Source organism: Camelina sativa, chromosome 12, assembly GCF_030686135.1.
Source record: "Camelina sativa cultivar CO46 ecotype springtype chromosome 12, ASM3068613v1".
Classification (NCBI taxonomy): Eukaryota; Viridiplantae; Streptophyta; class Magnoliopsida; order Brassicales; family Brassicaceae; genus Camelina; species Camelina sativa.
Genome location: NC_141891.1, coordinates 34499267 through 34508887, shown reverse-complemented (window position 1 = coordinate 34508887; position 9621 = coordinate 34499267). Strand labels below are relative to the sequence as shown.

Below are 9621 nucleotides of genomic sequence, written 5' to 3'. Positions count from 1 at the left end.
AAGCCATGATGAGGACATTGAGTCTGAAATCCTTTGAACTTCTCCCAAGCTTCACAAAAGTTTTCATTGTTTCTTTGAGCAAACCCAGAAATTTCATTCCTCAATCTAGCAGTCCTTGCATTTGAGAAATTTTTTGCCAAGAAAGCCTTCTTGCAAGCATCCCATGTGGTTATTGCTCCAGTAGGAAGAGTCTTCTCCCAAAGGCGTGCCTTATCTCCAAGTGAGAATGGGAAGAGCCTCAACTTTAATCCATCTTCACTCACTCCATTGATCTTTGTAAGACCACAGATTCTGTCAAACTCATCAAGATGATCTAGTGGATCCTCCATTGGCAACCCATGGAACTTGTTGGATTGAATTATGGAGATCAATCCACTTTTGATCTTAAAGTTGTTGTTTGGCACTGTTGGAGGCACAATACCAGCCCTTTGGTTGTGGGTGTTGGGTGCATCTCCAGCACCAATGTGCCTAGGTCTCTGCTCATGGTTAGCTTGTTGCTCCATGATCATTGGATCTTCTTGCTGAACTTGAACTACTCTTCTTCTCTGATTTCCCAAACCCTTTTGCTTCCTATGGATGTTGTCAATAGGCCTTTGAAGATTGTCTTTCCCCTTAGACCTTGTGTGCATCAACAAACGCGAGTACAGACTCGAACAGGTTCACAATTGAGCTCAGGCTTGTGTGGGTAGTTGAGTCAACAGGGAAGTGGTGTCCAAATGTACACGGCTTCTGACTCGATCAAGTGCTCGATCACTGCTCGGTCGAGTGGTGGTCGAGTGGTTGGTCGAGTGGGTACCTGAAACTCAAGACAACCCAGCAACAGAAGATTCGAGTCCAACAACTCCACAAGTGTATAAACGAACTTAATCTTAGACTAATATGGATCCTAAATGTCACAAAAACACACTCAAATGGGCAACGGCGCCAAATTGAAACAAGTCTTTTGTATGGATGGTGAATGATTGAAGATGAATGTATGCAATGATGATATGAATGGATGGATGGTAAGGTGTTTCAATTCCCCTTATGCAGTTGCAGTATATGAGGTGTCAATCCTAAATGAGTGTTTGTGAACAATTAAGATATGTATATGAATCTAAGTTAAGCCAAATGTAAAGATTGTTTGTCACTAACAATCCTAAGATGAAAAAGTAAAATGCAGAAATTAAACTACAAGAACTAAGAGCTAAATGCAAATAGAACAGAATGATTATGACTAATATGAAGCTAGAACAAAAATAGAAACTATGCTAATGAACTAATGCAAGACAATAATGAACAAGACAATGAGTAAATGAAACAGAAATGCAAATAGAATGATAATAGAGATAAGACAGAATAACTACAAATCATAAACAAGAGTTCTGGGGATGAACTCGAGCAAACACTCGATCGAGTGTTGATCGAGTGTAGCGTCGAGCTGAACTAAACGCAAAAACAGAGCAACACAATAAAAACAGAGCAATGCAAATACGAATCAAACAACAAGCAAGCAACAGGATTAAGACTTTAAAATCAATAAACAAAGAAGGTCCTGAGGAGGGATTCATGGGCTGAACTAACCATTGTGGTTATCTAATTTGGTCAACAAATCTCAAGCAAACTTTGAGCTAATCTCTAGACATATTATTCTAAGACAAGCTTCTTACACTCTCATGGCAAGAAACAATCAAACCTATGCATCTCTAGACTTGTTCTCACAAAGAAAAGAATCTACACAAGCAGGCATTAAGCAATACATCTCAAACCAAACAAGACCTCTAATCTCTTAGCAAGCCTAATGGTAAGCTCTAGATCTAGTCTTATCTATGCTTCCTAAAAATTGTTGTGATGCTAAGATGCTTGAAATCAAACCCTACCCTCTCAGATATAGGATCAACAATAAGATCATCTAGCCTAGAAGAGATCTACAACAATCAAGCTTGACCAAATCAAACAAACCACAAGATCAATCCAGCCTAACCCATCCTCAAGTTCCTAGAGAACTACTCACAAGAACACATGATGAACAAAGTCAAAAACCCAGAAAAATACGAAACTTTCATCATTAGAAAGATGAAACAAAGATCTTCAATATTGGAGAAAGAATCAAACTCGAATTCTAAATATTAAGAAAGTTATGGAACCAACAATATTGAAGAATTTAGCCTTTTCTCCTTAAAAACAAGTACAAGATCTAAAAAATAAAAGAAGTGCAAAAGGAATAATTCCCAAAAGGGTAAAAACTAGGTTTAGAGAATATCTAAAAAGCTGGACTCTTTTTGTGGCTGCAGGTACAAGGCTTTATATAGGAGAGGGAGTGGAAGCCCTAAAAATACTAAAAGACAAAATAGTCAACGGCTCGGTCAACTCGACCTGTGCTCGGTCGAGTGGCAGGTCAAGCTGGCTTCTCTCGTGCATTCTCCACTCGGTCGAGTCCTCCTCAGCACACGGTCGAGTGTCTGGTCGAGTGTGCGGTCGAGTTGGACTCTAGACCTTGGTTCTTCAGCCTTAACTCTCTTGCTTTCCCTTCATGATTGCCTCACTTCTCCTCAGCATTGCTTCCATGCTCCTTAAGCTCCAAAATCACCTGATTATGCATGAAAAGATGCAAATGCAATGCAACTAAACTCTAATGCATGATTAATGCTAAAGCTACACAATAATGGCCTAAATGGATAGCAAAAGATGTGAATAAACTAAGGGAAAACATGGTAAAATATATGAACATCATCCGGTTACTTCGTCAGCTGTACTAGACTAATAATCACGTATGCCCACATCCACTCAAGGTTAAGAACTTCTAGTAACTTGCCTCTTAGGGGAAACTTCCACAAAATAGCTTGTTCCAAAAATAGCTTTTCCATTTGGCAGTTCTCCACAGCAAATCATCATTACAAGCATAATAAAACAAACAAGTACCATACTTTCGCATATTCTGATTCACCGCATCAAATGCTTTGCAAGCCTCCAACTCAACCCACTTGACTCATTTCCCCCAGCAAGGTTACCAAAACCTTGAACCTAGCAACCTTGTCCATCTCTAATGAACTTTATCCAACATCCTCGCAACGATTAGTTTATCCTGCCATGAAGGCTTCTCGTGAACGTACGTACTTGGCAACCATGCCCTTGACGGCTCATATCTGCTGCAGCACCCCTTCCTGGGACTCCAGCTCCACCGGCCACACAATCCTGGCGCATCAGCCACACATTCATGACTGTACCCGTCACAGAACCCTTGCCCACCGGCCAACACAACAAAAATCCAAGATTAAACCACCATCAACTCTCAAGGTCTACATCTCGTCGTTATGCTTATACTCACGTCCAAGGCATTGCTTGCTCCCAACTTCTCCACCCTTAGGTCGCAGCCTTCGAGCCAAACCGATCTCACTCTCCGACCAGCATCTTTGAGTTATATTGTCTCACTTTTGGACCACAATCCTCAAGATCTCAGTATCAGGGGAACTACTCATCCCCTCAGGGGAACATCATCCCCTATGCCACTCTCGGAGTCCCCAGCCCCTCAAGCTATCGGTATTCAGGGGAATCACAATCCCCTCAGGAGCAACAATTCTTAACGACTATAAACATCTTCCAACCAAAAGTTCCTCCTATGGTCCGAGTATAACTTTGCAATGTTACACCTGTCCACTCAACTTCTAATATCCAATTGTATTACCCACCAAACAGAGAAATATATGTTCCAACTGCATATGTCAATCTAACCGCCTCTCAAGGCTCGATACCTCTGGAAAAGAATCTCGTACCGATCATCTACAACAACTCCATCGTCCTAATATAAGATGGAAACTCCTTAACATCCGAGCCCTCGGTTGCACCCCGCCACATGTGGCACAACTGGAGCCTGTATTGGTACCCCTCTCGGTAACAGCTCCAACAACACGTCAACAGATCCGCCAAGCGATCATCTCGACCCTGGGCTCCACCTGCTGCAACTCCACACCTAGGTTCCCAGCAGTAGGATCTGTACTACCCGAAAATCGCGTAGTATCGATGCCACACATCTCTTTAAGCATAGACAAATAACGACTATGTCCTCCCACATCCACAGCCACTGGCTGCCGCTCCTCCGCCATCACTGGTGGCACTACCTGAGCCTGAGCCGGTAACACTGCTGGTAACCGCTCCAACACCTGTGCTAGCAAAGCTGCAAAGTAACCTCCAGGGACTCCACCTGCTGGAACTCCCACTCCTGGGACCCTAGCATCACCGGCCTCTCGAGCACCAATACCGCCCCCTCCGGCCACAATCATGGAATCCTCCAAGACACCCTGTGACTCTCCAACACCCTCAACTGTCACACTCTGGTCCACAGTATCACTAACTGCTGGGCCTCTGCCCCTACCACGACCACGACCGCGTCCACGACCATGACTGCGTCCACGACCAACAACAACATCATCTATATCCATCTACACTACCATGAACAGAAGACTAAGCAAACAATTTAAACATAACACAAAAACATAAACTCACCGTGGAATCACACAATAGGCTAGAAGAGGATGTTCTAGGACTCCATGCCACACACAATTGACTAACTCACATAATCAATCAAAGTATGCAAATCCAAAACATCTACAACACAAATTCTAGTGAACCCAAACCTAGAACCGTAAGGGCTCTGATACCAAACTGAAACGACTCGACCGGTTTTAAAAAAAAAAATATATAAATATAATATAATAATAAATAACTAAGCTAGTGGTCCCATACCCACTAGTCACCTAACCACATACACACCAAACAGCGGAAATAACAATACCAATAAATAATAACCAGTAATAAGTTCAATCATAAACTAATGATCCAATCAAGATAACCCAGAGAACCAGTAATCCTAAACAACATTCTAGGACTCCACTCTAGCAACCTAACTGAAGCCAAACAACCAAGCGAGCCACTAGAACATCCTCCTCTTCGTTGCCTTGATTCCATGATCAGACTTTGCCTTTACCTGCACCACAAACTCAAATTGCAATGCATGATTATTTTATAAACACTCAGTAAGGCGAACCTCCTATCTATTGGGCTATACACACAAGCAATAAAGACATCTCTAACCATAAACCAACAATCTACAATCAACAATAACAAACCAAGAGTCTGCATCGACCGACACCAAGCAAGCATCGACCAACACCAGTTGGGGTTGCATCGACCGACACACACACTGCATCGACCGAAGCATGCTCCACATAGCACAAAAACCCTAGGTTTTACGCGTCGTCCTCGCACTTGCATCGACCGACGCACAAAGTGCATCGACCGATGCACATGACGAGCATCGTTTTTCCCTGAAGCTTCTCGCCGGATCTTCGTTCCTACAACCACAAAACTTGATCCCAAGCCACAAGAAAGCTTCGTAACGTCCCCAATAACATTCTAACAAGCCTAACAACACATAAACAAGCAGATCAGAGAAATCTCCAGCTTAGATAAGCCATGGTCATGCACTTACCTTTGCCAAGATGATTATGAACCTCATACAAGCAAGAAAACACTTCCAGGGAGCTCCTACAACGGTCTCAGCTACAGATCTCTACAGGAACAACTTCCAACTCTCAAAATCTCACCAAGAACACTTAGAACTCTTTTTCTCTCTTCTGTTCTCTCAAAAACGGCTAAATTCGTCGAATGAGACAAAACACTCGAGTTAAGGGTTTTCCCTAACCCCAAAAAGCAGTGTTTAAGTTAAACTCGTCTAAACTAAACCGGCTTTGCATCGACCAATGCACCCTCTAAACCGGGATTCCGGTTTGCGGATGTTACAATTCTCCCCCACCAACATAGATTTGTCCTCGAATCTCAAACAACCGTCAGTCTTGGACTCCTGTGCAACTGTCTCGACGGCCCGCACTTCTCCAACCAATCTATGAAAGGTCACCTCTAGGCGATAGAATCGCGTTCCAGGCATTATTTGCTCTCGACTTTTGGAATTTCCTTTACTCATAGGCCTTAACCTTGAGTTTTTATTGGCTCCTCATCAGGCTGAAGCCTGCATGCCATAATGTTGGCTCCTCATCAACCTAAGCCCGCATGCCATAATATATAAGGAAGTCTAATATTTGTCTCTCGGGTTGCCACCCTACAGCGTGCCCCCGAATTGTCATCTGAAGTAGATATATGATATATCATGGTTTTTAGGTGTTTTTAACCATGACATAAGTCTTATCTATAGAGTCTTTTTGGTATTTTTAGAGTCTTTTGAGTCTTTATAGGATAATGGAGCTAAATAGGAATATTTGGAGCTTAATCAAGTATTAAGGCTGAGCTACGAAGTTGGGAGGCGAATTTTGAGGATGCATCGATCGACACAACATCAGCATCGGTCGATGCAGAGTCCACAAGACAAATTGGAAGTTTTTCCCTCATGTTTTGAAGATTTACAAAGTTGCCCCAAAGTTTTCCATATTTGCATCATTAGTCCCTGGACGTGTTTAGGAATATAAATAGGATTTTTGGGTCATTGTTTTAGAGCTAAGCTTTATTTTTCCTGCAACTTTTGAGAGCAAAACCCTGAGAGATTTTTAGAGAGCTTTTGGAGAGGAAAATCAAGACTCTTTCAGAGAAGATTCAAAACTCCTTTTCTTCTTCTTTAATCTTTTAATGCTATCTATTTTATTCATGATTTGTGTTCTTACAATTATGTCTGAGTACATCTACTTGTTAGGTTTAGGGTTTCTCAATAGGGATTTCATGGATTATTAGATCTGTTTATTTTGGATTCATTATCTTTCTTGTTCGTCACCATAGGTTGTTTTTAATGCTAGATCTTTGATTAGACATATGGATTTAGATCTTAGGATTATTGATTGATATGAGAATATAATTGATTTTCCTCATAAAACCTTTGGTGCAAAATTACTTTTTGCAAAGAGATTTGAATTAGTGATTTTGTGAACTTATCTAAACATGATTTTATTGCTGATTTTTAACTTGAATTTTGCAAAAAGATTTGGATTTTCTGGTTTTAAACTTAGATAATATTAGCAGTGAGAACTGATTTATTTTATAATTGTGTTTAGAGTTCAAGAACGGTGCTTAATTGTTGAATCCTGCTTGTTTAATTAATTGATATGATTTTTCATGATTTCCTGAGAATTTCCATAAGCCTAGTGTTTATTTCTATTGATTTACAACTCCTTTATTTTCTGTTTTTGCTTTGCTATTTAAATTACAATTTTGGTTTAGCATAATTAAAAGATTATTAAATCTATTGTGTGAATCTAGAGTTCTTGTGGATTCGATCCCTAATTACTACAATTGATCTCTTAATTTGAGAGAGTAGCTCTAGTGTAAATTTGAGCATATCAAATTTTGGCGCCGTTGCCGGGGGCTCTTTTGTTTCACCAATAGATAAAAATCTTTGATTTTGTCTAAATTTTTCTTTTTCTGTTTTACTCACATGCTTTTGTTTCTTTTCTCTTGTGTGTTTCAGGTACATGCCTAAGCCTAGCACCAGGAAAAGTCCTACTGGTCTAGTTGTTAAGCTTACAAACCAAGAGTTAGGACAACTAGAGCGTGAAAACACAAAAGCAGCCAAATCAGCAAAGATGGTCAACCCAATCATATTGAGACCAGATGAGGCTGGAGTTTTGAGGGATCAAGAGGGTCATGTGCGCAACGAACTAGGCCAAAAACTTAATGCTGAAGGACAGGTTATTCAAGAAGAACTCGTTGTGGCCGATGGGAATGTAGATGGTATCGATCGACGCAACAATGGCATCGATCGACGCAACGATGGCATCGATCGACGCAACCAGGAAGGCATCGATCGACGCATAGTTGGTGTCGATCGACACAATGCCAGAGCCGATGGGGAGAATGTTCAGAGGCGATGGGACAACAATGGAGAGCTTGTCAAGACTCTTGCGGACTTCAACAAGCAGATTTGTTTTATGAGAACCGCTCTGCAATTGTCCCTCCTCCATTCCCAAGTAATGATTTTGAGTTAAAGCCTGCCTACTTTGCTCTTGTTGGACAAAGGCCATTCCAGAACCTGCCACATGAGAAGCCTCTATACCACATTGAACAGTTTGAGGACATAGTCACAAGCATCAAGGCCAATGGAGTCACAGAGGACTATCTCTACTGCAAGCTTTTCCCCTACTCTCTTGCTGGGGAAGCCTCTCATTGGCTAAGGAAGCTGAAACTAGGATCTCTGACGACCTGGCACGACATCAAGGTAGCATTCTTGAACTACTTCTATGATGATGCGATGTCTGATGAGCTGAGGATTAAGCTCTCCACCTTTAGACAAGGACCTGCTGAATCTTACAAAGCTGCTTGGGTAAGATTCAAAGCATACCAGAGAGACTGTCCACCTCATGGGTTTTCAGAGGTGCAGTTGATTAGTATCTTCTTCAGCGGGATTGACTGGAGGTATTAGATGGCTTTGGATGCTGCTAGTGATGGGAATTTCAAGACAAGGTATCCATATGACGCTGAAAAGTTGATTGAAAGGCTAGCATCCAGCAACAGTACTAAGAATGCAGACTTAGAGCGGAAAAGAGCACATGAAGGCCATGATTCAAATCAGTTTGCTGCGGTGAATGCTAAGTTGGATACAATGCACAATCTTCTTGTGGGAAAGAAGTCTGTCCATTTTGCTGAAAATGTTGAGACTTTTGAGCCTAAGCCAGAGACTACAGAAGAAGGTGTCAACTATGTGTATGGAGCTGGGTATCAAAATCAGAGATTTGGTCAGAAGAATTCCTTCACAGGAAATCCAAGCAATAACTTTACTAGGAACTATGGTTCTTCTTCTTACCAACCCCTCCCTCCACCCAATTCAGAGAGCAAGATGGTTTCAATGATTGGACAGATTTTGGAAGGTCAACAGAAGTTAACTATAGACTTCAATGGGAAGATTGATTCTGTATACACTGAGCTGACTGGGAAGTTTGATGCATTAAACACTCATGTCAAGAAGCTGGAGAATCAAGTGATTCAGACTGCTGGGTCTGTTCAAAAACAAGAGGAATTTATTTCTGGAAGAATATAGTCGAACCCTAAGTATGCTTGTAATGCAATTTTGGTGAAGGAAGGAGAAGAAGATACGTTAGTTGATCCAGCATCGATCGACACTACACAAGAGCATCGATCGATGCAAACTCAATCAAGCGTCGATCAACACAATGTCAGCATCGATCAACACCCCTCATAGACAGCTAGGGTTTCTGTTCCTCAACCATCCGATTCACAACAAGCCTACAAGCCGAAGGTTCCTTTTCCTAAGCCTAGGGGATCCAAACAAGAGATTGAAGAAGCTAGATGCAAGGCTATGATGGACAAGGTGATGATTGAGATGCCTTTGATTGATGCAGTCAAGTTTTCCCCTGGGATTAAGAGATATGTGAAGAGAATGGTCACCAATGGTTTGAGTCCTGAGGAAGGAGTACTGCTTACAAAGGATGTCAGCTCAATTCTGTTGAAGCAGCCTCCACAGAGGAAGAAAGATAAAAAGCAGGAGGTGGTTGTCTCTAAGGAAGTAAGTGCAGTGATTCAGAGTAGGATTGCAGAGAAGTTACCAGATCGTGGAGGTTTTGTGTTAGATTGCTCTATCTCCACAGGAAGGTTTCGTCACTCACTTTGTGATCTTGGCATTAGTAT

General features: G+C 41.7%; 2 non-coding genes across 2 annotated transcripts; one reads left to right on the top strand and one right to left on the bottom strand.

Annotated features, from left to right (window-relative positions):
* On the top strand, nucleotides 1–107 carry LOC147933054 (small nucleolar RNA R71). Its single transcript, XR_015576800.1, has one exon. It is a non-coding gene; the product is annotated as a small nucleolar RNA R71 (small nucleolar RNA).
* Nucleotides 108–8236: 8129 nt separating this feature from the next.
* On the bottom strand, nucleotides 8237–8343 carry LOC147933053 (small nucleolar RNA R71). The gene has a single exon (XR_015576940.1). It is a non-coding gene; the product is annotated as a small nucleolar RNA R71 (small nucleolar RNA).
* Between the last annotated feature and the right edge of the window lie 1278 nt (nucleotides 8344–9621).